Source organism: Aphelocoma coerulescens, unplaced genomic scaffold (genome assembly GCF_041296385.1).
Source record: "Aphelocoma coerulescens isolate FSJ_1873_10779 unplaced genomic scaffold, UR_Acoe_1.0 HiC_scaffold_94, whole genome shotgun sequence".
Classification (NCBI taxonomy): Eukaryota; Metazoa; Chordata; class Aves; order Passeriformes; family Corvidae; genus Aphelocoma; species Aphelocoma coerulescens.
The window spans coordinates 537,978-560,262 of record NW_027184076.1 but is presented as its reverse complement, the minus strand read 5'-3'; the positions used below and the strand labels follow the sequence as shown (position 1 = coordinate 560,262).

The following is a 22,285-nucleotide window of genomic DNA, read 5'->3' as shown; positions in this document are numbered from 1 at the left end:
GATGACAATATGAAGGAAGAACGGCTTTTCCTGTGGCGTTTACAATTGCACAAGGAACCTTATAGTTGGCATGCTCTACCAGGCTACTCAGGGTAATGGGGAGCAGAAGGGTGCTATTCATTGGTTCCCACATTTCAGTGCGGTTCTCTTCCATTAAAATGCCAATCAATGGCCACTGACCCTTCCCATCTAGGGGTGGTAACTGAGTACAGATCTAGCAATTGCTCTTATTAAGAATTTTGGACACATTTTGGACCACAGTCTTATGCAAATCATGGGGTGAACCTTGAACCATGGTTACCAGTTGGACAAACAGGAAACATGTCAAAAACAGTTTAAACTGCATCTTTCTGATTTGTATCAGTCTCTGTATCAAATCTCGGTGATTTTGGGAGCAGAAGCTTTCTTCACCCTGGAGTAGTGGATCCACGGTCCCTTGCCAGCAACCTTGACCCCAGTAAAAGTGGTCAGCAAAACTTGGAATGGTCCCTTCCACTTGGCTTGCAAGGGGTCGCTGTCCCACCACTTGATGTAGACTCAGTCTCCAGGCTGGAATGGATGAGCAGCTGTGTCCAATCCTATTGGTTTGGATAACACGACGAATCTCTGGAGCTTCTGCAAAGTGGAACTCAGAGCCATTAAACACTTTTGCAAATCATTTTTACTTCTCATATGAATTTCCCCTGGGATATGTGGAACCTGCTATGGCCTGCCATATAATATTTCATAGGGACTGATGTTGTCCCTTCTCCTTGGCTGTATGCGGACTCTCAGCAAGGCTACAGGCAGGGCTTGAACCCACGTCATGGATGTCTCTTGACAAATCTTGCAAATCTGGGTTTAGAGGGTCCCATTTCTACACACATAGCTACTCTCTCTGGGTGGTCCCTGTACTTCCCAATTGAGTTTTTCCACTGCTGTCATTCTCCATGCATATGACCTGGACATGTGCACCTAAGGATCCTTAAAATAAATCCCAAGGTAAAATCCCTTTTCCCCTTCTAACCGTGTTTGACTCTTGATTTTAAGACCAGGAAAAGGCATCACCCTGAGCGTAGAACTGTAACCAGGAGCCACCCGGGGAGGAGAAATCCACCCCCATCCCACCGGAAGCTCTTCAGGGAGCGCTCCAAGTGTCCCTCTGAAGGTCATCCTGGAGAGCAGCAGCAACCAGGGATCCTGAGCCAGCTGCGCTGCCTTTGGCAGCACTTTGGCAAAAGGTCTGGAGCCAGGGCGAGGGAACAGTGACTGTAACTGCTGCAGGGCAGGGATGAGGGAAGGGCCATTGACCCAAGTGCTGAAATGCTCCAAAATCCAGAAGGATGCTGGACAACTGGGAAGCAACAAGTTCTCACAAGCGCTGAAATGATGGAAGCCCTTTGAGTGAAGTTCCCTGAAGGAACTCGCAGGGGAAACGCTGCTATAATAAGTAGGACCAGAAGGCAAAAATGTAGCACTGCTAGGAGATGGTCTATAAGCCCCACAGGCTATGGCTTAGGAAAAGATCAAGTAGAAATTTGACATATTCTATTTATTATATCTATTAAAATATATTGTATATCATACTATATAGGATAAATTGAAGAGATGATAAATTAATATGTATTATTTGATACATTTTGAGAAATATTTTCATTTCATGTAGATTTGAAATATTCTTCCAACTTGGGAGAGTGAAGATGTACTGCTGTCCAAAGCCTTCTGCCCACACAGCCATCAGCCCACGGGTGTGTCCGTGCACACCCACCCACCGTCCTTGCTCTTCTCGGCATCTCTGGGCTGCTGTTTGCACACAATTAGGGTGAATTCAACTCGACAGACCTACCAGTGGGGTGTCCAGCTTGTCAGGAACGCTGATGTGGCAAGGCACAACACACAGCTCTCAAATCACTTACATTATCACACGTGCTTTCTTTCCTGCTGGGGACTGAGGAACTCTTAAAAGCACCAAAGATACAGAAAAGAGGTGCAAAGAATTGGCATCATGCTACTGCTGGTATCCTCAGGTAGGAAAACCTGTAGGGTTTTTTAAGGTTGCAACTTTCCAAAAACTAGGAAAGCTGCTCAGCATCAGCACCCCCATTGTAAATGGTTTTATTGACTTGGCAAAACTGGAACGTTACCTTTGGACTCCATCCTTGGTTAAAATCACCTGCCCTGACCTACAGACTAAAGCACCACCCGCAGCAGAAGCTACGTCAGTCACTTCTCTCAAAAAGATGTCTTAAATTTGCAAGGAGAAAGGAAAACATGTCAGAATCTATGGATTAATGACAAGACTCGGAGAAATAGTCCAAAGAAGAACTCGGAAGAACTACTGGGAGAAACAGCTCCAAAGCAAAGGGCCGCAGCTTCTCTGGGACGCTCCTCGTGCTCCAAGGCAGCTGGGCTGCCCTGGCTGCCCAGGACGCTGCGCACCACGGGCCCCGCAGAGCTGCGCAGCAGGGAGGCAGCTTCGGGCACCTCAGCCCCTGGGCAGGAGCGGCCTCCTTGCTCTGCACGGCTGCCCGTGGGCAAACGCAGCGTGCCGGCCTTCTGCTCTTGGCCCCAGCCCGGCCTGGCAGGGCTAATCCCGTTCCCTGTCTGCAACCTGCTAAAGAGGGACTTGTTCCTTTCCAGCCCTCCAGGGCATTCATTTGCACCACAAAACACTGAAGGACTGAGGCCTCAGCAACAGGCCCTGAGCCAAAGTTGCCCTCTAGATGACCCTTCCTACCAAATGTTCTACGGGTCTGCTCCTTAACCAGGCATTACCATCAATGGGATCTGTGCAGCCCTTCATTGGTGGAACGTGTCTTTACCTTTCAGTATTTAGAATGCGGACAAGACCACGTCTGGCCCTGTTTGGGGTGTAGGATCCAAGACAACTCCCTCGGTTCCTCCTCCAGCCATGGCTGGGCTTTGGAAGGAAACAGTAGAATGAAATCAGATGTCCCTGCAATACAAGTTCTGTCAGACTGGTTGTTCAGCACTATCAAAGCCAGGCTACTGCTGCCTAGGCAACAAGATAATGCTTGAGCTCTGCAAAAAGCTGTAGCTATGCAGAAAGAAGTAGGTCCTTTGTAACAGGGTATGTGAATGAAGCCCTTTTTAGAAACCAGCACATTTAGCAGGACAGGCTAACTGCAAAAGCTAACCCCTGGCTATTTGAGCCGGCAATCTTAGAGAGCACGTGCAGGAAGCAGGGGTGAGAAGTTCAGGAAGACTTAGGAGCCTTCATCAGAAATGACCACCAGGAGGCTGACGACCACCGCGTGCAGAGACTGTGCATGTGCTCCAAGGGCTGACATAAACGTGTGATTAGAAAATGTCTTGCAATATGAAGGTTAGGAAAGTATAATGTGCACATTAAGGAAAAAAAGTATAAAATCTACTACTGTGTGAAGAATGGAGTGAGTTTGTGGTGGAGTTACTCCCCTCCCTCCCTCCCTCCCTCCCTCCCTCCCGGTGTCCAATAAACAAATACCTGCTCTATAGGCCTTATACTACGGAGGACTGCTCTCTTGCCCAGGTTTTGGGCATCAGACTTTAAAAACTGTTGTTGATTTCAGACCAGAGGAAGAGAACAACTCCACAGTTTTTTCCCAGCTCCTTCAAATGGTGTTATAAAATTCTTGTCTCTTCCCTTATTCTTTCATGGTCAGACAAAGATTTACTAGAAAACTATCAATTTACCCCAGCAAGCACATTCCCTTTTCCACTGCTTAAGTCAGGACAGTTATTGCTCTCCACAGGGTTCATAACTAGAATCAGACTGGCCATGTGGCACAAAACTGGGCCTGTGGGAGAGCCCAGCAAGCACAGACCCCTGCTTTTCATGCTAAGATGGCTCATGCTCCTCCTTTCTCAAAGCATTTCCACCTCTTTCTCCTTGTAATGGTATATCCTATTGTTTGTCCAGCACAAATACAGTTCAGATCGAAATCTCAGAATGAAACAATCAGCCTTGCATTCTAGTTTGCCTACAACAGACATCTTTGATTGCAATTTCCATCATCTGCTGTGCTGTCTGCAAAAAATAAATTTACATTCTGTCATCAAAATAATTTTGTCCGATAAACTTGTCTAATTCTTAAACAATGCCATTGCTTTGACCTTAACAGGGGTTAATTTTGTGTGTTGGCTTCACAGAAGCCCACAGTCCTCAGCTGGTGCCAGCGAGTGCTGAGTGTGCCTCAGCACTCAGCACTCTGAATGTGTGGAGTTTGATTGCTGGAGTGCAGTGTTTTAGCAAACATCCCCAAGGCCCGTATCTGTTCCCATAAACAGCAGGAGCTCAGAGGAGATGGCTTGTGCTCCTTTTCACCCGCTGCTCATCTCCACACACCGAAATACCTGAGAATCATGGCTGTATTTGTCGGCAGACAAGGAGCTGTTATTTGGCCCGGTCAGGAGGGACTGTAATACCATAAACAGAAGTGATGTTTCCAGGAAAGTAAGGTACCAACTTTTTTGCTTAAGAGTAACGGTCAAATTCTCCCGACACTAAAATGTCCTTCTTATTTATTCAGTGATAATTGAATCTTGCTACCTAGGATGTATGGTTTTCTTTCACATTCAAAAAGAGGTCTAAACTGTCTTGTGTCAAAGGAGTGACATTATGGGAACAAGTTTCTCCACCTACTTTTTATTTCGTTTGGTGGGGGATTGGTGTTTGGGGGGGGGGTTTTGTTAGTTTAGTTCAGTTTAGTTCAGATTAGTTCTGAGTTGGGGATTTTTGTGGAGTTTTTTTGGTTGGTTGGTTAGTTTGGTTTGGTTGGGTTTGCCTGTTGATGGTTTTAGCCTGAGACCTACAGCATACAGAAAGGTAAAATCCCTGGCAGGTGCACACCTGGAAAGCAGTTGGGTGCATAAGCAGGCAGACTTATATCCCTAGCTTTAATAGAGTAAACCCTGCTTTGTTTCTTCATTTCTTCACTTGAGCCTTTTGCAAATATTTGCATTTTCTTGATCCTAAATACTGACAACGGATGCTTTAATTTCTTTCTTTTCTTTTACTTTGGCTTAGGTGTCGAATGTCTTCAAGTTCTTCTGGTAAGAAGACATTCTTTACTGAAGGACACAGCAAACATATGAGGTGAGTTTGGAGTCTATGAGATGTCCAGCTTCCCAGTACTTCCCTTGACATGAGCTGCAAGATGCAGGTGGCCAAGTTGATATTCCTGGAGAAGAAGAGGGAGATATTTCTTCCATTGCTTGGCAAGAAGCTTTTCCAGCAAGCAGAAGGATGCTGGAGGGCACCTGAACCCCAGGAGCCCTGCAGAATTTGTCTGCCTCTCTCAGCTTGTGTGTCACTCATAAACACACAGGCCCACAGCCACACATCTGGATGAGGAAGAGTCCATACCATTTAAAGTCCAACAGCAGTATTCCAAAATCACTTCTGAGCTACCTTAGCCAGTGACTAAACTACCTGTGACAGCAGCCAGAACAAGATGCAATTATTACTGAAAACTCCCCTTAATCCCAGTTTTGTTCCTTTGCCACAGCCCTCACCAGAGCATTTCACCATGACCTTTAGTCCTCCTGGAGCTACTCAGGTAACAAATGCCATTTCCCCTCGGCACAGTCACAGCCAGCCTGAACGGGCACAGACGATGAGAATTCCTTCCACCTGAGGTAGCTGCGCTCTTAAACGTCCCTGGAGCGCTTCCACTAGCTCAGCTCACTTGAGGGAGGACAACCATCCTGGCAGACCTGAGCAGCATGTCCAGGAGACAGGGAGACCCAAACCAGGGCATCACAACTTCAGGTTTAACAAGACTTGTGCAGACATCACACAAAACAGTTCATGCAGATATTCAGTGGAGGCTGCAGAATGTACAGAGAGATTTTAGTCGGGGGGAGCAGCACTAGAACAACCTGAGATGGTGTTTGCAGACAAACAAACCCAAGGGAGCAAACAGAAAGAGGCAGAAGCTGCTTGTGAAGTTCAGCAAAGAACCATTTCAGACCAAGTTCATCCCAAAACGGAGGTGCAGTTTCAGGGCAGTTACCATGAAGTTTTACTTTGTGGTTCTGTTTTTTTGTAGAAAAGACTTTATGTTCTCTCTTCTTACCCTCTAAAGTCCAGGGACTAAGGTGGCCCCCTCAGTGCTGGTGAGCAGGTTTCAAAACCTGTGTTTTGAATTCACTGGACTCAAAAGCGTGGATGCTCTGTACCTGCTGTTGCAGTAAGATTCCCTTTGCCTGGTGGGATTCTACCTCCTATGCCAATATTTTTAGTTATGTCAAACTTGGGGTCTAGGTGTTCCTATACTGGGTTAAAACCACATCTGTAAGGAGGAAGAAAGTGATGAAGATTCTCTTCCCCGTTCTGTAGCCAAGGAACCCAAGAAATACATGCTAAATTCAATGACTTATTACTTGTTTGCCAGGAATTTCTCACTTTTATCAGCAATGTAAGTCCAAATACAGACTCCAGCTAAATTGGTCAGAAAAATGTACATTTCTTTCTTCAGCTTCTACTCTTCATGCTGCTGTGGTTAGACCAAGTAACCTACAACACTGGCAGGAACAGCCTTTGCCACAAGTACGGTATAGAAGTAAACAGCAAAGGATGGGTTCAGGACCAGCAGTTAGTTCCCAGAAGATCAGGAACAGCTTGGGTGCTGCATGCCCACCATGTCTGCATCACCTTAAGGGACATTGCTATCGCAGGTGTTGGAGGAAAAACTGTCTGAGCATCTGAGATGGAAAGGTGAAGGCAGTGACACAGCTGTGGGCCAATCAGAAAGTGAAAATTGTGTCTTCCTACGCCGCAAGGAGATCTTACATGCTAGCAGAAGAGCACAAGGGACAGTTTCACCTGAAACACACACTAATGTATTGCAGATATACTGAAAATATTTATAATTTCTAACAGCTTCTAAAATAAGTCAGTATAGACTGTTTTAACGTTGCCCCTGTTGCATGTAATACCAGGAGACTAGTGAAAAAATATATTTACATAAGGCATATTTTGCTTTCAGAACTGACTGCTCTTTAACTTGGAACTGGTAAGTATTCACCAGTAGGAAAAACATTAAAACTGCATTGTCAAAGTGGTAAAAATTGGGATTCAAAAGCTACGGTGCCATGTAGGGAAAAAGGAAAGATATGGAACAGTAATAATACTTAAAGTCATCAGGCCTGTACATTGAGTGATGTTCTCTACAAATTACTTTTAAAGGGGAAAGGAGTAATTTTAAGAGAAAAATCTTAATCTAAAACCACATACCACAGTTTTAAGGATTTTTCTTTCCTAAAACTTAACAACCTTTTCTGTTGTTAATTATTAAACCAATTTTTGGCCCAAACACTGAAATGTAATATCCATCATTTGTCTTGTGGTGTTTGTAACTGACATTAAATTCTACCAGTAGGGTAGAAAATTGGGAATGAGTCATGCTGCCAGACACAAGATAAGCACCCTTCTTTTCAAGTTTCAGTAGCCTTAAAACACAGCTAAGGGTAACTTCTCATTCTTAGCCACAGAGTACTGTGGAAAAGTCAATGCAACCATAACCATACTTCAGGGGTGACTAAACATTCCAATGGACAATCCGCTTTTCAGCCACCTGCTTCCTCATCTCCAGTAGGGCACCGGTCCAGTGATCGTGTGTTTCTCATAACTCACAGAGAGTACAGAGGAGATCTTCAAAGAGGCTTTTCTGGATGAAGCAGCACATAGACAAATGTCTGGGAAATAAGGGCCATGAAACATGAAGAAAGATGTCCCTTCTCTTCTGAACTCCTGTCTTCTCCTTTTTGCCTATTCATTAGAAATGTTGTTGCAATTCGGTCGCTGGGATAATTTTTACAAGAGTTGTTACACTGTGTTTAAAGAAAGACAAACCCCATCCCACTGAGGTGCATCATTCGGAATTCAGGTACTGTTTTAAGCTGTTTAAGATGAATTGGGAAGAGATTTTCTGGGTAGTGGGTTTCCATTTTTCTGAGAAAGCCAGCACACACAGGAAGAGATGACAGGGCATCTTTAAACCACTCAGTGCAAAAGACTATTCCAGAATGTGGTGAGACCAACAATCCTTGTGTCACCCATAGGGCAGGGACCAAAGTGACAGGGCAGGGCTCCTCACAAAGGGACCTGGAAGGAGGGCAAGAGAAGGCAGTGTTAGCTGGAACTCAAGACAAGCTGGATGTAAGGAGAACATCCCCTCTGTGTGTGGGATGAGCTTATGCCACAGCACCAAACATACTCACATGAGCCCGCAGGGTTAAATGATGTAGAGATATTAAAAAAAAAAAAAAAAAAAAGGCACAAATTAAAGAGATGGAAGAATTAGGTCTATTTTTTCCTGCTATGAACAGAAAAATCTTTCCAGTTCAAAAGAGAATTTAAAAGAACAAGTGACACTAAGCACAGAGGATTGGAAGATCACCTTTGTTAGTGTCCATTGAAAAGACTTGGCTGCAGGAGGGATTTTGCATTGGAACTCTCCCCAGACTGGGGAAAAAAAAGAAGAGAAGAAATGATTCCTGAGGAAAGAAAAAGGCACAATCTCTTGGAGAGACATCAGCGGGAGTTCACTACAACTCTAGGTCATTAATCCCTTGGGGAAAGCAACATCCATCCACGGTGCACGATTTAAGCTTTGATGGGCAACGCTGACAAAACTGCTGCCCCTTCCTGTTGCTGCTTCTGACTCCAAAGAATGAGAAATGGGCCAAATCTGCCCAAGACAGGCAGAAACAGTGAGAAAGAGCCAGCCAGTTAGCTGGAAAAGGGGCAAAAAGCAAGTCCTCAAGTCTCTCCTTTTCATCATTTCCCCTGGTCTTGTTGGACCAGTCTGCTTTGAAGTAGGCAACTCTGGTAGCAACCCCAAGCAAAAGAGTGAAGCTACTCAGTGGAAGATCTTTTTCCTCCCTCCCTTCAGCCATGCGGAACACAGAGAGATGTGGCTGCCACTTGACACATAGGAACAGTTTCCCATGGGATTCCTCAGTTTGGACCCTTTCTGAAACTGGCTGCGCTTGCCTTGGTGGTTTGGGGTCGTGCTGCGAGCCAAAGGCAGAGGGACGATTCCACGCAGAGAAAGAAAGGGTTTGCCCCGCTCCGGTCCGTGCCGCGCCCGGGCAGCGCCCCGGGAGCCGCCCCGCCCGCGCTGTGCCCGCAGCCCCGGCTTTGTGCCGCTCGTTCCCGCGCGGGGCCGAGCGCAGCGCCCCCCTCAGGCCGCGCGCCGCCGGTGCAGCTGCGGCCGTTGCGGCGCCAGTGGGCGACAGGCGCGATGGCCGAGCTGCCGCTGCCCGCCGGGCTCAATGCCAGCACCTTCCCCGCCAAGCTGTGGCGCCTGGCGAACAGCCCCCGCGTCCGCTCCGTGCGCTGGGACAGCCAGGGCCAGGGGCTGCTCATCGACCGCGCCCTCTTTGAGCAGGAGCTGCTCAGCCCGGCCGGCGCCGACGGGGCGGGCGGAGAGGGAGGGGCGGCGCTGCCGGACTCCTTCAAAGCCACGCACTTCGGCAGCGTCGTCCGGCAGCTCAATCTCTACGGCTTCCAGAAGGTGCTGGGTTGGTTTGGCGCGGCTGTGCCGGGCGATGCCGGGGCCGTCGTGCACTTCAAGAATCCCAACTTCCGCCGCGACCGCCCCGACCTCCTCCTGCGCATCAAGCGCCTGACCAGGGCCAACAGGCAGCGGCTGGCAGCCGGGCTGGAGGTGCGCAGCCGCCAGCCCAGCCGCTTCCAGCAGCTCAACACGGAGCGGCCGCTGCTGCACTTCCCCGCCGGGCACCCCCCCGGCGCCGGTGAGACGGGGTGGGAGCTGCGGGCGTGAGGCTGGCGGGGGCTTTGGCCGCGGGCCCTGCCCGTGCTGGGGCCGCTCAGCGCGGCTGCCCCGGGCGGCACAGGGGCTGTCCTTGGGCAAGGCAGCTGCGCCGGCAGGGCCCGGGAGCGGTGCCGGCTGTGCCGCGCTGCCGGGGGCTGCGGGACGGTCCCGCCGGGGCTGCGCTCGCCACAGCCCGGCCCGCTGGGCCTGCAGCCGGCCCAGCCCTGAGCCGTGGCTGGCTCTGCTCCTTGCCCGCCCCTGGGGTTGCTTGGGGAGCTCTCCGTGCGGGTGTGTAAGCCGAGGGCCCGGCTGTGGTCCCGCCCAGCTGGAGGGAGCCTCCTGTCCCTTTGGAGCAGAGGGAAAAGACCCGGCAGTTGGGTTTCTGGCAGCTGCCTCCTGCCAAGGATTTGCAGCGGGACGGTTTTCCCAGACGGTTGAATGAGTAGGGGAGAGCTAAGTAGACAAGGAATTGGTTGTTGAATAGCCCGGAAGCATGTTTTTTTTTTTTTTCTTCTTTGTAATCCTGCTTGGGAGGATGGGAACTTTTCTCTTCCCTGATAGAAGTACAGTTGCTGCCAAGGGAAACATACCTGAGAACCAATACTGACCTAGTCTTCCCTGTGCCTCCTTTCCTCTTCCCTGCCTCCTACACAGCTCCCTCATCCCAGCACCTCGGTGCTGTCTCACCTGAGGGTTTAGAGCTGCCTCCCGGACCTCCCAGGACAAGTCCAGGTGCTCAGGAGTCTGACGCTTCCCCACCAGCTCCCAAGAGAATGTTTACCACCTCTGGACTTCCTGGGGTCTCATCTGAGGAACCAGGCACATGCAAATTTCCACTCAAGCGTGAGCTCGTCATTCCACTGGTTCGCATGGACCTTAAACGCCACCCTGAGCTCATGGTTCCACTGGTGCCTGTAGACCATCCGAGAACTTCCGTGGCCCTTCCGCAGAAGCGCAGCTGCACATCTTCAGAGCAGCACACCCCAGCCTACAGCCCATCAGGTAGGGAGACAGTTTGTACCCTTGCTATTCAAACAGGTCCTGGAAAGTGACCATTTGAAGTCTTTTTGCACAGTGCTCTGTCGTGGGAAGATCTCAAGAGAGAATCAGGTAGAAAGTGTCAAGTGTATGGGGAAGCAGGACCATGAAAACAAAACCAGTCTCTGTCTGCTTTTCCTGTCCTTCCTCCAGATTTGGAGGGTGTTCTGGCCATTTTCCAGACAGCCTCTCTGTAGGGATGAAAGGGAGAGGCAGAAAACATTGGTCCACAACCGGTCAGTGTCAGGTGCACCCCCATCTCTCTTGGAATGAAGCCCAACTAGGATGCTGACAGGATATTGCAGAGTTTGCAGATTGTCTCTCCTGCAAAGAAGGCTATTAAATTTCAGTGAGCTCTGTGTGTCCCCAGAACTGCTGCAGCTGCAGAATACAGCCTCACCCACAAGGTTGCTTTTTACAATACAATCAGATTTGAATTTTAGCATGTGTGTCTGCAGATCTGAGCTCTTCCTGGGTGAATCCACTTTCTGTGGTCTGTTGGGATGAGAAACTCAGAAGCAGCCACATCCAAAAGCTGCTGGGGAGATAGAAAAGGCTGAGATTACAAAGTCTTTGTGTGTAGATCAGTTTTACAATCCATCCTTTAATATACATACCCATCAATTAGAGGAAACACTGTTTGAGAGGAAGAAATCAGTCTTCCAATCCCCTGGGAAGTCAGAGTACATCTCTGGAATTGAGTTTCTGTGTGCTTCCTGTGATGTTTGCTGCAAGGCAGCAATAGAGCTCTGTGTCCCAAAGCCACATTCTGGAGCCTGACCAATGTGTTTGGATTCCTGCAGCCACGCCAGGCAGTTCAGCCCCCAGTGCTCCAGCTGGCAGTGCTGCTTGTGCAGCATGGACGGCCTCCAGCTGGGCTTGGAATAGTCCTGGGGAAGAGGAATTGCCACCCCTGGATCTAGACCTTGTTCTTGAGACACTGGAGGAGATGCTGTCACCATCCCTGCCTGAAAGGTCTCCCTTTGCTCAGGTAACTCCATTGGGTGGGAGTGAAAGGGGCTGGGCTGAGAGCTGTGGATGTTGTTGCATGGCTGAGAAGCAAAGGCTTCTTGGATTAAGCTTTGAATGGACGAGGAAGGATTTGCTTGGTCAAGCAAGATTTCCAAAAGAAGAGGGAATGAAAAGTCTCCCCCCTTAGGGAGGATGAGAGGTTTGAGCCGGTGGTGGCCAGGTTTGGGTGCTCCTTTTGCTGGGGAGAATCCCTGGTGCAGGGGCCTTTGTGGTGATGCTCTGTAGGTTCTAAGAGGCTCTGTGTGATGGGAAAGAAGAGAAGAGTGTGGGGAGAATTGCCACTGAAGGCAAAGTGTCCCATGCAGGGAGGGGCATGCGAGAGGTGCCTCCGTTAGAGCAGCAGACGTGGGCTCTGCCTGTTTTGGGTGGGAAGGCCAAGGCAAAGCAAGGGCTGGGCTGCAGCTGCTGCTGCTGCTGTGTGAGCCGTGCCGAGCGTGCAGGCGCTGCCAGAGCCGTGCTTGGGGATGGGCTGGAGCTGCAGCTTTCTGCTCCTCTCAGTAGCCTGGTGCCTCCATTCCTGTTTCTATCTGGCAAATCCTCAGCTGGGCAAACTTGCCAGCCTTGCTCTCCGTTTTCCAGAGCTCAGGCACCTTCCTCTTGGGCATCTCTGTGGGAAGAGATGTGTGTTCCCATCCAGACCCTGCAAAGCTGCAGCCTGGATGAGAGTGTTCTGCTGTTCTGCTCAGGGCTGTGGAGGGAGGAGCACATCCCTGTGCCAGGAGCTGGCAGAACTCCTTCCTTAGTGCCCACTTCATGTGTTCAGTGTGAGCCCCACATTCAACTTTGTCGGCTTTGGCAGCTTTTGGACTGTGTTTGAGAAGTCAGTCTTCTCCACTGTTGAAGGCCTTTGGGGCCCAGACTTCTTTGTTAGGAACAAGGGATGGAAGTGTGTGAGCAGTGGAGCTTTAAGGGGGCAGAAGTGTTGGTTTTGAGGCCCCATGACTTGTGTGATTGGTGAGCAGGACAATGGTGATGCTGGACATGAACGGGTTAAGGACTCCTTTAAGCCCAGGGGCTTCTTCTGTGTGGAAGAGCAATTCAGTCAGGGACCATGAGTCCTTGTGTTTGACAGATTCCCTCTTTGGATTAGGAATCCCCTTCCTGTTAACTCTTGCCTCTTCCCAGATGTGCCTGGACTTTTCAGTTCCTGTGTTGGCACAGGCCTTTTTGCATATTATTATACAACTTTGCCAAAGAATTTCTCTGTTTTGTTTAATATGCACACCCACTGCCTGCTGCAGATTTATTAGCCAGAAAGGGCAGAGTCAAGGTGGTGAGTGGGATTTTTTGGGATCCCCAGTATCTCATTGCCAAGTGTGATGACCTTTCGTCTTCTGTAAACTCAGACACAGCAGTTTTCAAAAGCATTTTCTTCTTCAAGAGAAGAAAATGTGGCAGGCTCTGATCTATTGTGTCCCTGCAGAAAACAGTGAGTGATATTTGGGTTTCTTTCTTTCTGGTTTTCAGGACAATCGTAGTGTTGCCCCTGAGTCTTCAGGAGGGGAGGCCGGGAACAGGGCTGCAGCAGAGGGAGCTTTGCCTGGCGCCATGAGCTGCAGAAAGAGGTCCCTGGAGCCCAAGGAGCCTGGTAAGGAGAGAGCCCACACTGCTTTAGAGAGCTCTGAGGCAGCTGCTCTGAGCCTGCCTCTGGCAGGAAGGGAGATGAGAAGAGTTGAGCTCTTGTCTGCAGGGTTGGTGCTTCCTGGTGCCTTTAGGTCAAATCCTGCCCTGGCACAGCCTCCCCGAGCCCTGCCCTCCACGCTTCTCCAGAGGCACTGACACCGAGTGCTGTGCTGTGGCCAGAGAGCCATGAATAACCCTGACCCTGTGGGAGTTGTGTCACCAACCCAGGTGTCCCAGTTTGGAGCTGAAGTCTGTGGATGAGTTTGCTGCAGGGTGACAGTGCTCTGGAGGCAACACTGAGTGACTCCTGAAGCAAGAGAGCAAAACCCCAGCAAAAAGTCAATGTAGAAGTCTGAGCTTTTTGTCTCAGAACATTAAATCAATGTATGACCAATCTGCTGGTAGGCCTAGTGAGACACATTAAAAATACAAGCAGCAGAAGCTCTGAGGCCAAGCAAATGATAAAACACAAGGATTTATGATTTGGAAAGGAAAAACTTAACTTACCCCAAATTAGCAAGAACTAATAGGAGAGAGAGAGCACCTTGGATCTGCGTTCTTGAGCAAGGCTGGTGCAGCCTGCAGGCCTCATGGGGAGATCTTTCCCTCCCAGTTCTTCCTGCCAGAGCTGATGGTCGAGTTGAAGCCGCTGTTGCTCACTGCAGAGGGCAGTTTGTAGGTCCCAGGTAATGGAGCTGGTTCGTAACTCAGCTCACAGCACCCTTCAGCTTCAGCCATTTCAGTGAGGACTGAGGTGTCTGTGTCAGCACAGAGGAGGAACAAGGCTGGGCTTCTGTGTGGGAGCTGGGACTGTCTGTGCTTCAAGCTCTCGTGGGTGCTGAGACTTTATCGGGAGACTTCAAACCTTCAGAGGTTTTGAAAACTTGGAATGCTCCCTGTTCTTTAAAGAGCAGGCTTCAAATTCCCAAGGGAGAGTCTGCCTTTCAGGTCACCTTCTACAGTCTTTGATAGAAAGGCAATTACTTCCAAAAGGAGAGATGCCTGAAGGCCAATATTGACTCAGTGTTCCTTTTGCTTCCCAGATATCCATCTGATCTACCTCTCCAGGAGGGCTGCCTTGCGTGGGAGGAAGGGACCGTGGGAGAGCCTGTGACCATCGGGCAGGTGGAATCCCTCTGTTTATAGATAGATTTATAGATGTCTATAGTTATATTTATATATCCATATAGTTAGTTATAGTATTTACACTATACTTATTAGTTACATATAGTATTTATAGATTTATAGAGTTGTGTTTATAGGTGCATATATTTATAGATCTGTGTAGTTAAATTTATATATATAGTTATAGATGTGATGTAATTATACATATGCAGTTACAGTTATAGATTTGCAGAGTTATATTTATATATGTGTAGAGAAAAATTTATATATATATCTAAGTTATATTTATAAATGTACGCAGTTATATAGTTAGAAGTATTTGGATGTTTAGATACATAGATTGATGTTTATATAGGCCTAGGCTGCATTCTAAGCTCTTTCTGCCCTCAGCCACCTTTTTAATCTCTTGTTTTCCCCCTGTGCCCCCTCTGTCCCCTCTTCCTGTGCTGGCTCCGAGCTGGCGGCCGGGCCGGGCGCAGCAGCAGCTGCAGCCCCGGTGTCCCTGGAGCGGTGGGAGCTGCCGGCGGCCGCAGGCACTGTGCCCTGAGGAGCTGCTGGAGGGCGGTGAGCCAGAGGGGGCTGAGGGCGCTGAGGAGGCAGCGACACTGAAAGGACGGTGACCTTGAGGTGCTGGTGGGACTGGGGGGTTTGAGGGAGCAGAGGGCGAAGTGGCACTGAGGTAACAGGGAAGTGGCACAGGCTGAGGGGGGTGGCAGGTCTAAGGGGACAGGATGGATCTGAAGGGACTGAGGGGCATGAGAGGACTGTGGGGGTCTGAAGAAACTGAAGGCGGCTGTGCGTTTGCCGAGGGCATGGCAGGGCTGAGGGGATGGAGGGGGCCAGCAGGGAGCACAGAGGGATCTGGGACTGTGGCTCTGCCAAGCCATGGAACCAAGTCCAGAGTCTCCACTTTTGCCACAGCTGCCCTGAAGTCCTTGAGAACATCCAGAGACTGATGAGAACCAGCAGGGAGAAGCTGAAGGCCGCCAGCAAGAGCAGCGAATATGAACCTGCTGCTGCCACCCGAGAGCCTGGGTGAGGCCCCAGGGCCGCTGAGGCAGGGTGGGCGTGAGGCTGGCGTGGGCTTTGGCCGCGGGCACTGGCCGGCTGGGCAGGAGCGGGCCCTGCCCGTGCTGGGGCCGCTCAGCGCGGCTGCCCCGGGCGGCACAGGGGCTGTCCTTGGGCAAGGCAGCTGTGCCGGCAGGGCCCGGGAGCGGTGCCGGCTGTGCCGCGCTGCCGGGGGCTGCGGGACGGTCCCGCCGGGGCTGCGCTCGCCACAGCCTGGCCCGCTGGGCCTGGTTTTTCTTTCTAAGCCTCCTGGGGAGGCTCTGAGATTTCTCTTCCCTGATGGAAGTGCAGCTGCTGCCAAGGGAAACGTCCCGATCCTGACTCAGTGTTCCCTTTGCTTCCCAGGTGTCCCATCTGCTGTCCCTGTCCAGGAGAGCTGCGCTGCACAGGAGGAAGAGACCGAGGGAGAGGCTTTGAAAATGGGGCGGCTGGAATCCCTCTGCTTGTATTTCTGTTTAAAGATGTATGGACTTGCTCATAAGATAGTGATAATTACATGGATATTTATATGTAGGTTGCTATTTGTATAGGTATATTTCTATATGTATGTTGTTATATTTATGGATGTATGCTGTATATATATATGTTTGTAATTATATATATGTGTATCTATCTATCTAAGTATATGTGTATGTTGTTATGTCTGTGTTCTGTTTCCTATGTATACTGTTTTCTAGGTATCTATTTCTATTGATGTAGTTCTAGGCATATGGCTACTTAAATAGGTATAGTGGTATTTGGTTAGGTATATATGTCTATTTTTATATTTTTATATGTATATTGATCTATTTCTATGTATAACTATCTTTACATATGTGTTGAGATGTACAGCTATATATTGGTATTGATTCGTTGTATGGATATGGAGATTTGTATGGTTGCCTAGAGATAGGTTTGTTGTATGTATGTATTTCTAGATATAGTATGTAATATCTAATATTTCATCTATATCTGTATCTTGTGGTGGTTATAAATGTCTTTATTTCTATTTAAATATGTGTAAAGTTGTACAGTTGTAGAATGCTGTTTATTGAGTTCTTGGCATAGGGCTATTTAGAGAAGGATAGTGATATTTTTGTACTGATATATGGGCTGTACGGTTGTAGTAGTATGCAATAAATTAAGTTGTTAACCTTCAGTTGATCTTTGTGTATAGTGAGTTGTTGTAGAGGTTGGCAATAAATTAATTTTTGTTAACGGAAGTGGGTATTTGTATAGTTTTACATTGCATTGTTGTAGAAGTCTAATAAATTACTTTTTTGAACTTAAAGTTAGATCTGTATAGTTATATATTGTCAGCGCGGGTGTAGCAATTTGTAATAAATGACATTTGTCAACTGAGATGAGTGTCCTGTGATTTGTGCTCTCCAAAGCAAGGGGCAGATGTAGACGTGAGGACGCTGGAGGATTTTGGCCATGAAAATCCCCAGCCGTGCCCAGCAGATCCCCCCAGCTGCAGCCAGGCTGGGCAAGGGAACGGCACATTTGGGCTGGCAGCAGAGCCACACGTTGGCTACAGACTCGCTGCAGAGGCCTGCTGAGAAAGCGGGGCTCCCCTGAGCGTAGAACTGCAGCCAGGAGCCACCCGGGGAGGAGAAATCGTGCCCAATGAAAACAAGAAAGAAAATGTGGCAAAACAGATGTGATGATACTGTGGGAGCTTGATTAGATGCCCTAAATCACCACTGTCTAGGCATGTATTCAGCAACAATAATGTGTATAAAATCCCTTCCAGGAAAGATAGGATTGCACTTTCCCCTTCATTTACCTTGCTGTTTAAGTGGAAGATGTCCTTGTTACTGAGAATTTTTGCCCTTCAGCACCTCCCTCCCTCCCTCCCATTAAATAAAAGATTATGTACTGCAACGTGTCACCATAAATGAAAACAGCCCTGGCCTCGTGACAGTGTTTGCAAAGTCTTCCCTCCTCCTGCCCCTTCCTGTCCAAACTCTACCTGAGGTGAGTGAGGGCTCCAGGAATTCAGCAGGGTGCAGTACCACCACAGGTGGGAAGGTTTTGCAAAGCTTCCTAAGTATCAGGAAACTCTGGCTTTGCCAGTCTTCCCCTGGAGTATTGTTCTGCTCGTGAATGATCTGGGAGGACGCTGTGCCTCCAGCTCACTCAAGTAAAGTTTGTTTTCTTCATGGCTTGAATAGAGGAAAATGAAAATTGTAATTTTTAAAGTGAAATTTGGGCTTTGGTGCAGCTGAGTTTGCTTCATGATTTGCTGTGGAAAGTAGGGTAAAAGCTTTAAATTCCCAACAGAAGCTGACACCTGGCCCACACAGAGAGTTGAATGAGGCCCAGGTGTGCTTGCTGCACACTGGTCCAAGGGAGAAGTTGGAAAAAAATGCCCTTGTATTGCAGATGAGCCTCTGTGTACTGTTGTCGGAAGGGCTTTCTGTGGTAAAACGTGGTAATCCAGCCAGAAACTGTGGATATGTGAGCTCTAACAGCAACCTGCTTCTCCAGAGCAAGGGACAGGGCCAGCCCCAAAGCCTGAAAGGTGTTCTGGGTACTGGCGGAGGTACTGGAAGGCCAGGCTGTCCTTGTGCAGGGATGGCCTTCAAAGGGGCCTTCACACCTTGTGCTGCTGGCAAAGGGCAGCTGGTGGCCTTCCAGAGAAGGCTGCTTTTGTCCAGTTCTTTGAAGTGTTCCAGCCAGCATCAATTCCTGCTGCTCACACCAGCCCCTTTCCAAGCAGGAGGAACTCTGTGTAGGCAGCCTGACAGCGTAGTGGCAGGAGAATAAAATACTCAGCTGAGTGTTATCAGCTCTCTGTCAGAAGCTGCATCCGCAGTGCCTTATCTCTTCCAGTTGTCTCAGACGTGGAGGAAGTAGCGGTAAATCACTGATCCTGGAAAGGAAAGCGGAAGGAACAAAGGCAGTAGCTGGTCCCTGGGGCCTTGGGAGCAGTGAGAGCCATCCAAAATAGGACCATTGCTGGGTTGTGGAGATGAGAGTGACCAACCCAGCAATCCTCTGCATGAGACTGGAGCCATCTGTGAATAGGAGCATGGAAATCTGACCTTGAAAAACAGAAAAGGTGTCCTTGGGTATTTGCCAAAGCTTGGATGTGGTCTGAGCCACCTGGGCTAGTGGAATGTGTCCCTGCCCATGGCAGAGGGGCTGGATCTAGAGTGTCTTTAAGGTCCCTTCCAACTCAAGCCCTTCTCGGAGTCTGTGAATTATAAACCCATAATGACAAAGAGAACACAACAAATCTGGGTTCCCTGCTACGTTATTGGAGGTTGCTGTAGGCACTTGTGTCACCTGGAGACTGGTTTGTATTTGGAGAGATTTTCATGGTCCTACAGTATCTATGTGTGACTTTCCCCGGTTCAGAGTGACACCAGATACCAGAACAGGCTATGTGCAAGCACAGAATTGGTTAAGCTGCCTGTGAACCTGATGGGAGAAGCGTGTTTGTGTTATTGCAGTGTTTACCCTGTACAGGTGATATTTGGTTTTCATTCTGAACATGCAATGTTCATGCACAATGCTTATATATGCATAAATACTGGCTTTAAATCCCAATTCCCTCTTCACACAAGGATGTGCAATCCATCAGAAATATTTAACAAGGAGCCATATTAGCTTTGGGCTTGATGGTATGGCTTGTTCAAAGTGTATGATGAGCCCTAACAAATACCACTCTTGTTAATTTGGGTTTATCCTTGATCAACCCTCTTGCACAGAAATCACTTACTTACAGCAGAGACTAAATGAAATTCCTTAATACAGATGAGAATTGTGCAATCCAGGCAGATTAAAGGGGGAGTGTTCTGTCACTGTGAAAAGGCAATCTAGATAACCTGTTTGCTGTACTTCCTGGAGAAGGCTTTGCACTTAAGAATGCAAAGGGAAAACCCATTTCTCTTTAAGACGTATCTTGAAAGAGCTTTTTGTATGACCAGAAGCAGCTACACTGATATTGACCTGCACAATTCTAAAGGCACAACAACCACTTACATAACTTAACCTGGCCATGATTTGTAGCTGCAATTGCAAAATCTCAGAAAATATGTTTCTATAGTGTAAACAATGAAGGAGAGCAGAAATACCAACATTTCTCATTAGCCTTTTGGGTTGGAAAGACCATTGAATGTATGCTCCCTTAGCTGTCAGCCTAAACTCTGCTGTGCAAACCTTAGGTCTATGTTGGACCTTATGTACTTCTTTAGCATCAGCTTAGGTGCAAACCTGGTATAAAACCCTCCAGGCATCACGCTGATTTAGAGTGACAGAACTTCACTCTTCCAGCGCCGAATTTACTTTACTTGACTTGCTCCTTCAAGTCATTTCCACGCCTCGCTCTCTGGATGTGGTAGGATTTTACACCTGTCCTGCTAGACAAAAGAGAAGCAAATTTGTTTCTATCATACAACCATCTCTTTGCAGCTTATCAAAAGCAAAAACACAGGCGCACTCAGAGCCCCTGTCAGCTCTGCTCCTCACTGCTCTGCCTGAAGAGGCCAAAGAACAACCTGGCAACCAAGGCACCAAAGTCCCTGACTTCAAGCAGCACCTCCCCGTCCCCAGTGTGTCTCTGAAATACTCCCAGCTCGGCCCACCCAAGAAGCTCATGTGGACAAACCACCCCAAAGCCCTTGTGTGCTCACATCAACAGCTTTTGTGCCAGCAGCTACTTGGCCAGCCTGTGCAGTGGGACACGGCTCTCCAGGCCACCGTGTCCCCCACGTGTCTGGCAAGGCTGAGAGCGGTGTCTTTGGAGCACTCCCTTCTCTGGCGACAGGGGAGCCTTCATGATTCGTGTTTGCCCCTCTTGGAATCCCAGCAAGCTGGGGCCTGAACATGACAGCTCAAAGGCCGTGTTCCAGCTCTCACTGGCTGGGGGGAATCGCTAGGTCCTGCCAGGACTCCAGCACTCAGCATCCTCGGCCACCACCAGCAAGTGCTGGCCGCTCAGAAACTTGCAGCTCTGATTTCCTCTAAAGACAGCCCCAACCACAACTGGCACTTACCGGCTCAGGACGTTCAGGTTCACGTCTGATGGCAGCTGGAGATTTCCGGACATTTTTCACCCATTTGGCCTCTTCTCCAGGAGCAGAGGGAGCCAGAGGAGAGCCTGAGGTTGGTTCTGGGCTCTGTGAACAGGCAGGAGTGTGAGGGACAGGCAGTTACCTGTCATTTCTAACCTTATCTCTATTCAGCTCTACAACCAGCTCTACAACCAGCTCTACTAAGGAGAAATCATAACCTTGCATAGCAATGGGATTCCAAGTGCCTCACACTAAAGTAAAATGGGCTAATTCAACAGTACTGCATATTGCTCTGAATTAGATATTGCAGCCTGGCTACTCTCAGCAAGCAACGTTCTCTCTGCAAAGCTGGGCTTTTAGTTCTGCGACAGCTCTGAAATGCAAAAGCAGCTATTACACAGCGATGCCTTTGCTATTGTTGCTGCAGACATGAGCATGGATTTTCTTTCTGCCCACCCAGCTCAGCCTCCTTACTCTACTGCCACAGGCCAAGCTCACAGCTTGCTCCACAGTTCTTAAACACCAGGAACATCAAAGGTTCCTTTCACTCACCTCAGGATCAGCACCGACGAATACATGGATCAAGTGACCTGCAGTGGGAAGGGAAAATGAACCAGATGCTGTGAAAAAACTGCCTGTGCTGGTGAATCCCGCAGAACAAGTCCACCCAAACAGAGAGTGTTTTCTTTTCACAACAGCCCTCCAGCAGACACAGTTCTTCCACACATCCAGCAAGAGAGCAGGACAATATTCTTGGTTGTGCCTAGGCTTTGGCCTCTTTTGCCAGTAAATGAATACAAACTTGATCACGAAAATGCAAATTGTTCTTTAACACCCAATATTTCTCTTCTGACCAACAGCTAAAGCTGCCTTTTTTATCCTCTCCTTCAGGTTCTTATTTTTAAAAAATAAGTTGCATGCACTAATTCTCATTAAGTTACTGAAAACCTGTTGCCCAGGAAACCTTCCCCCAAACCCCCCTGAGATGTCATAGTTCTACTGGGAAACAGCCCAGGAGCAGCTCTGGGGTTCAAGAGCAGACACTCACTGTTTGGGAGTTTGCACTTCATTGCAAAAAGAATCACTATTTTAGCACTCATTAAAGGGTCGAGTTAGACAGTCAAATCTTTTAATGACAAAATTTAGAAACAAAGAAGCTTTCCCTGAATTCCAGGCACAACTGCAGAGTTCTTTGAAGGCCTTCTGAGAACACCTCCCAGGCTGCCTTTTCAAAGTTGTCCTGCTTCACCCAGCCCCCTGAGGAAATGACAGACTCGGAGACTCTCCCGTGGAGGGAAGGGAACCCCTGCACGTTCCCTTGCAAATGCTGCCCGCACCTCCCTGGCTACAGACACCCTCTTTTGAGCTGAATGTGTTGACAGGAGCTTTACCAAAGCAGTGGCATCCTAATGGTCTTTTTGTTTCAAAATCAACTCAGTTACTAAGAAAGAGCAGGAAGCCCTACACAAGCCAGGTTGGGTTACACCCAGGGAAAACCTCTACTCACGTGTCAGGTTAGTCAGGTAATAGCCGGAATAACCAATGCCATACACAGTGCAAACTGCAGCAGCAAGTGCCTCCATGATTTTAGCACTGCTGTGCAAGTTTGCAGACTGTGCTCTAACACAAGAA

At 48.6% G+C, this 22,285-nt stretch overlaps 1 long non-coding RNA gene across 2 annotated transcripts; it reads left to right on the top strand.

The window, feature by feature from the left end:
• Positions 1-13,303: 13,303 nt before the first annotated feature.
• Positions 13,304-16,991, top strand: LOC138102613 (uncharacterized). 2 transcript variants are annotated; one of them, XR_011147452.1, is made up of 4 exons: positions 13,304-13,422; positions 14,501-15,209; positions 15,504-15,617; positions 15,996-16,991. It is a non-coding gene; the product is annotated as an uncharacterized lncRNA (long non-coding RNA). The 2 variants fall into 2 exon arrangements; XR_011147451.1 differs by having other exon boundaries at positions 14,501-15,617.
• The last annotated feature ends 5,294 nt before the right edge of the window (positions 16,992-22,285 follow it).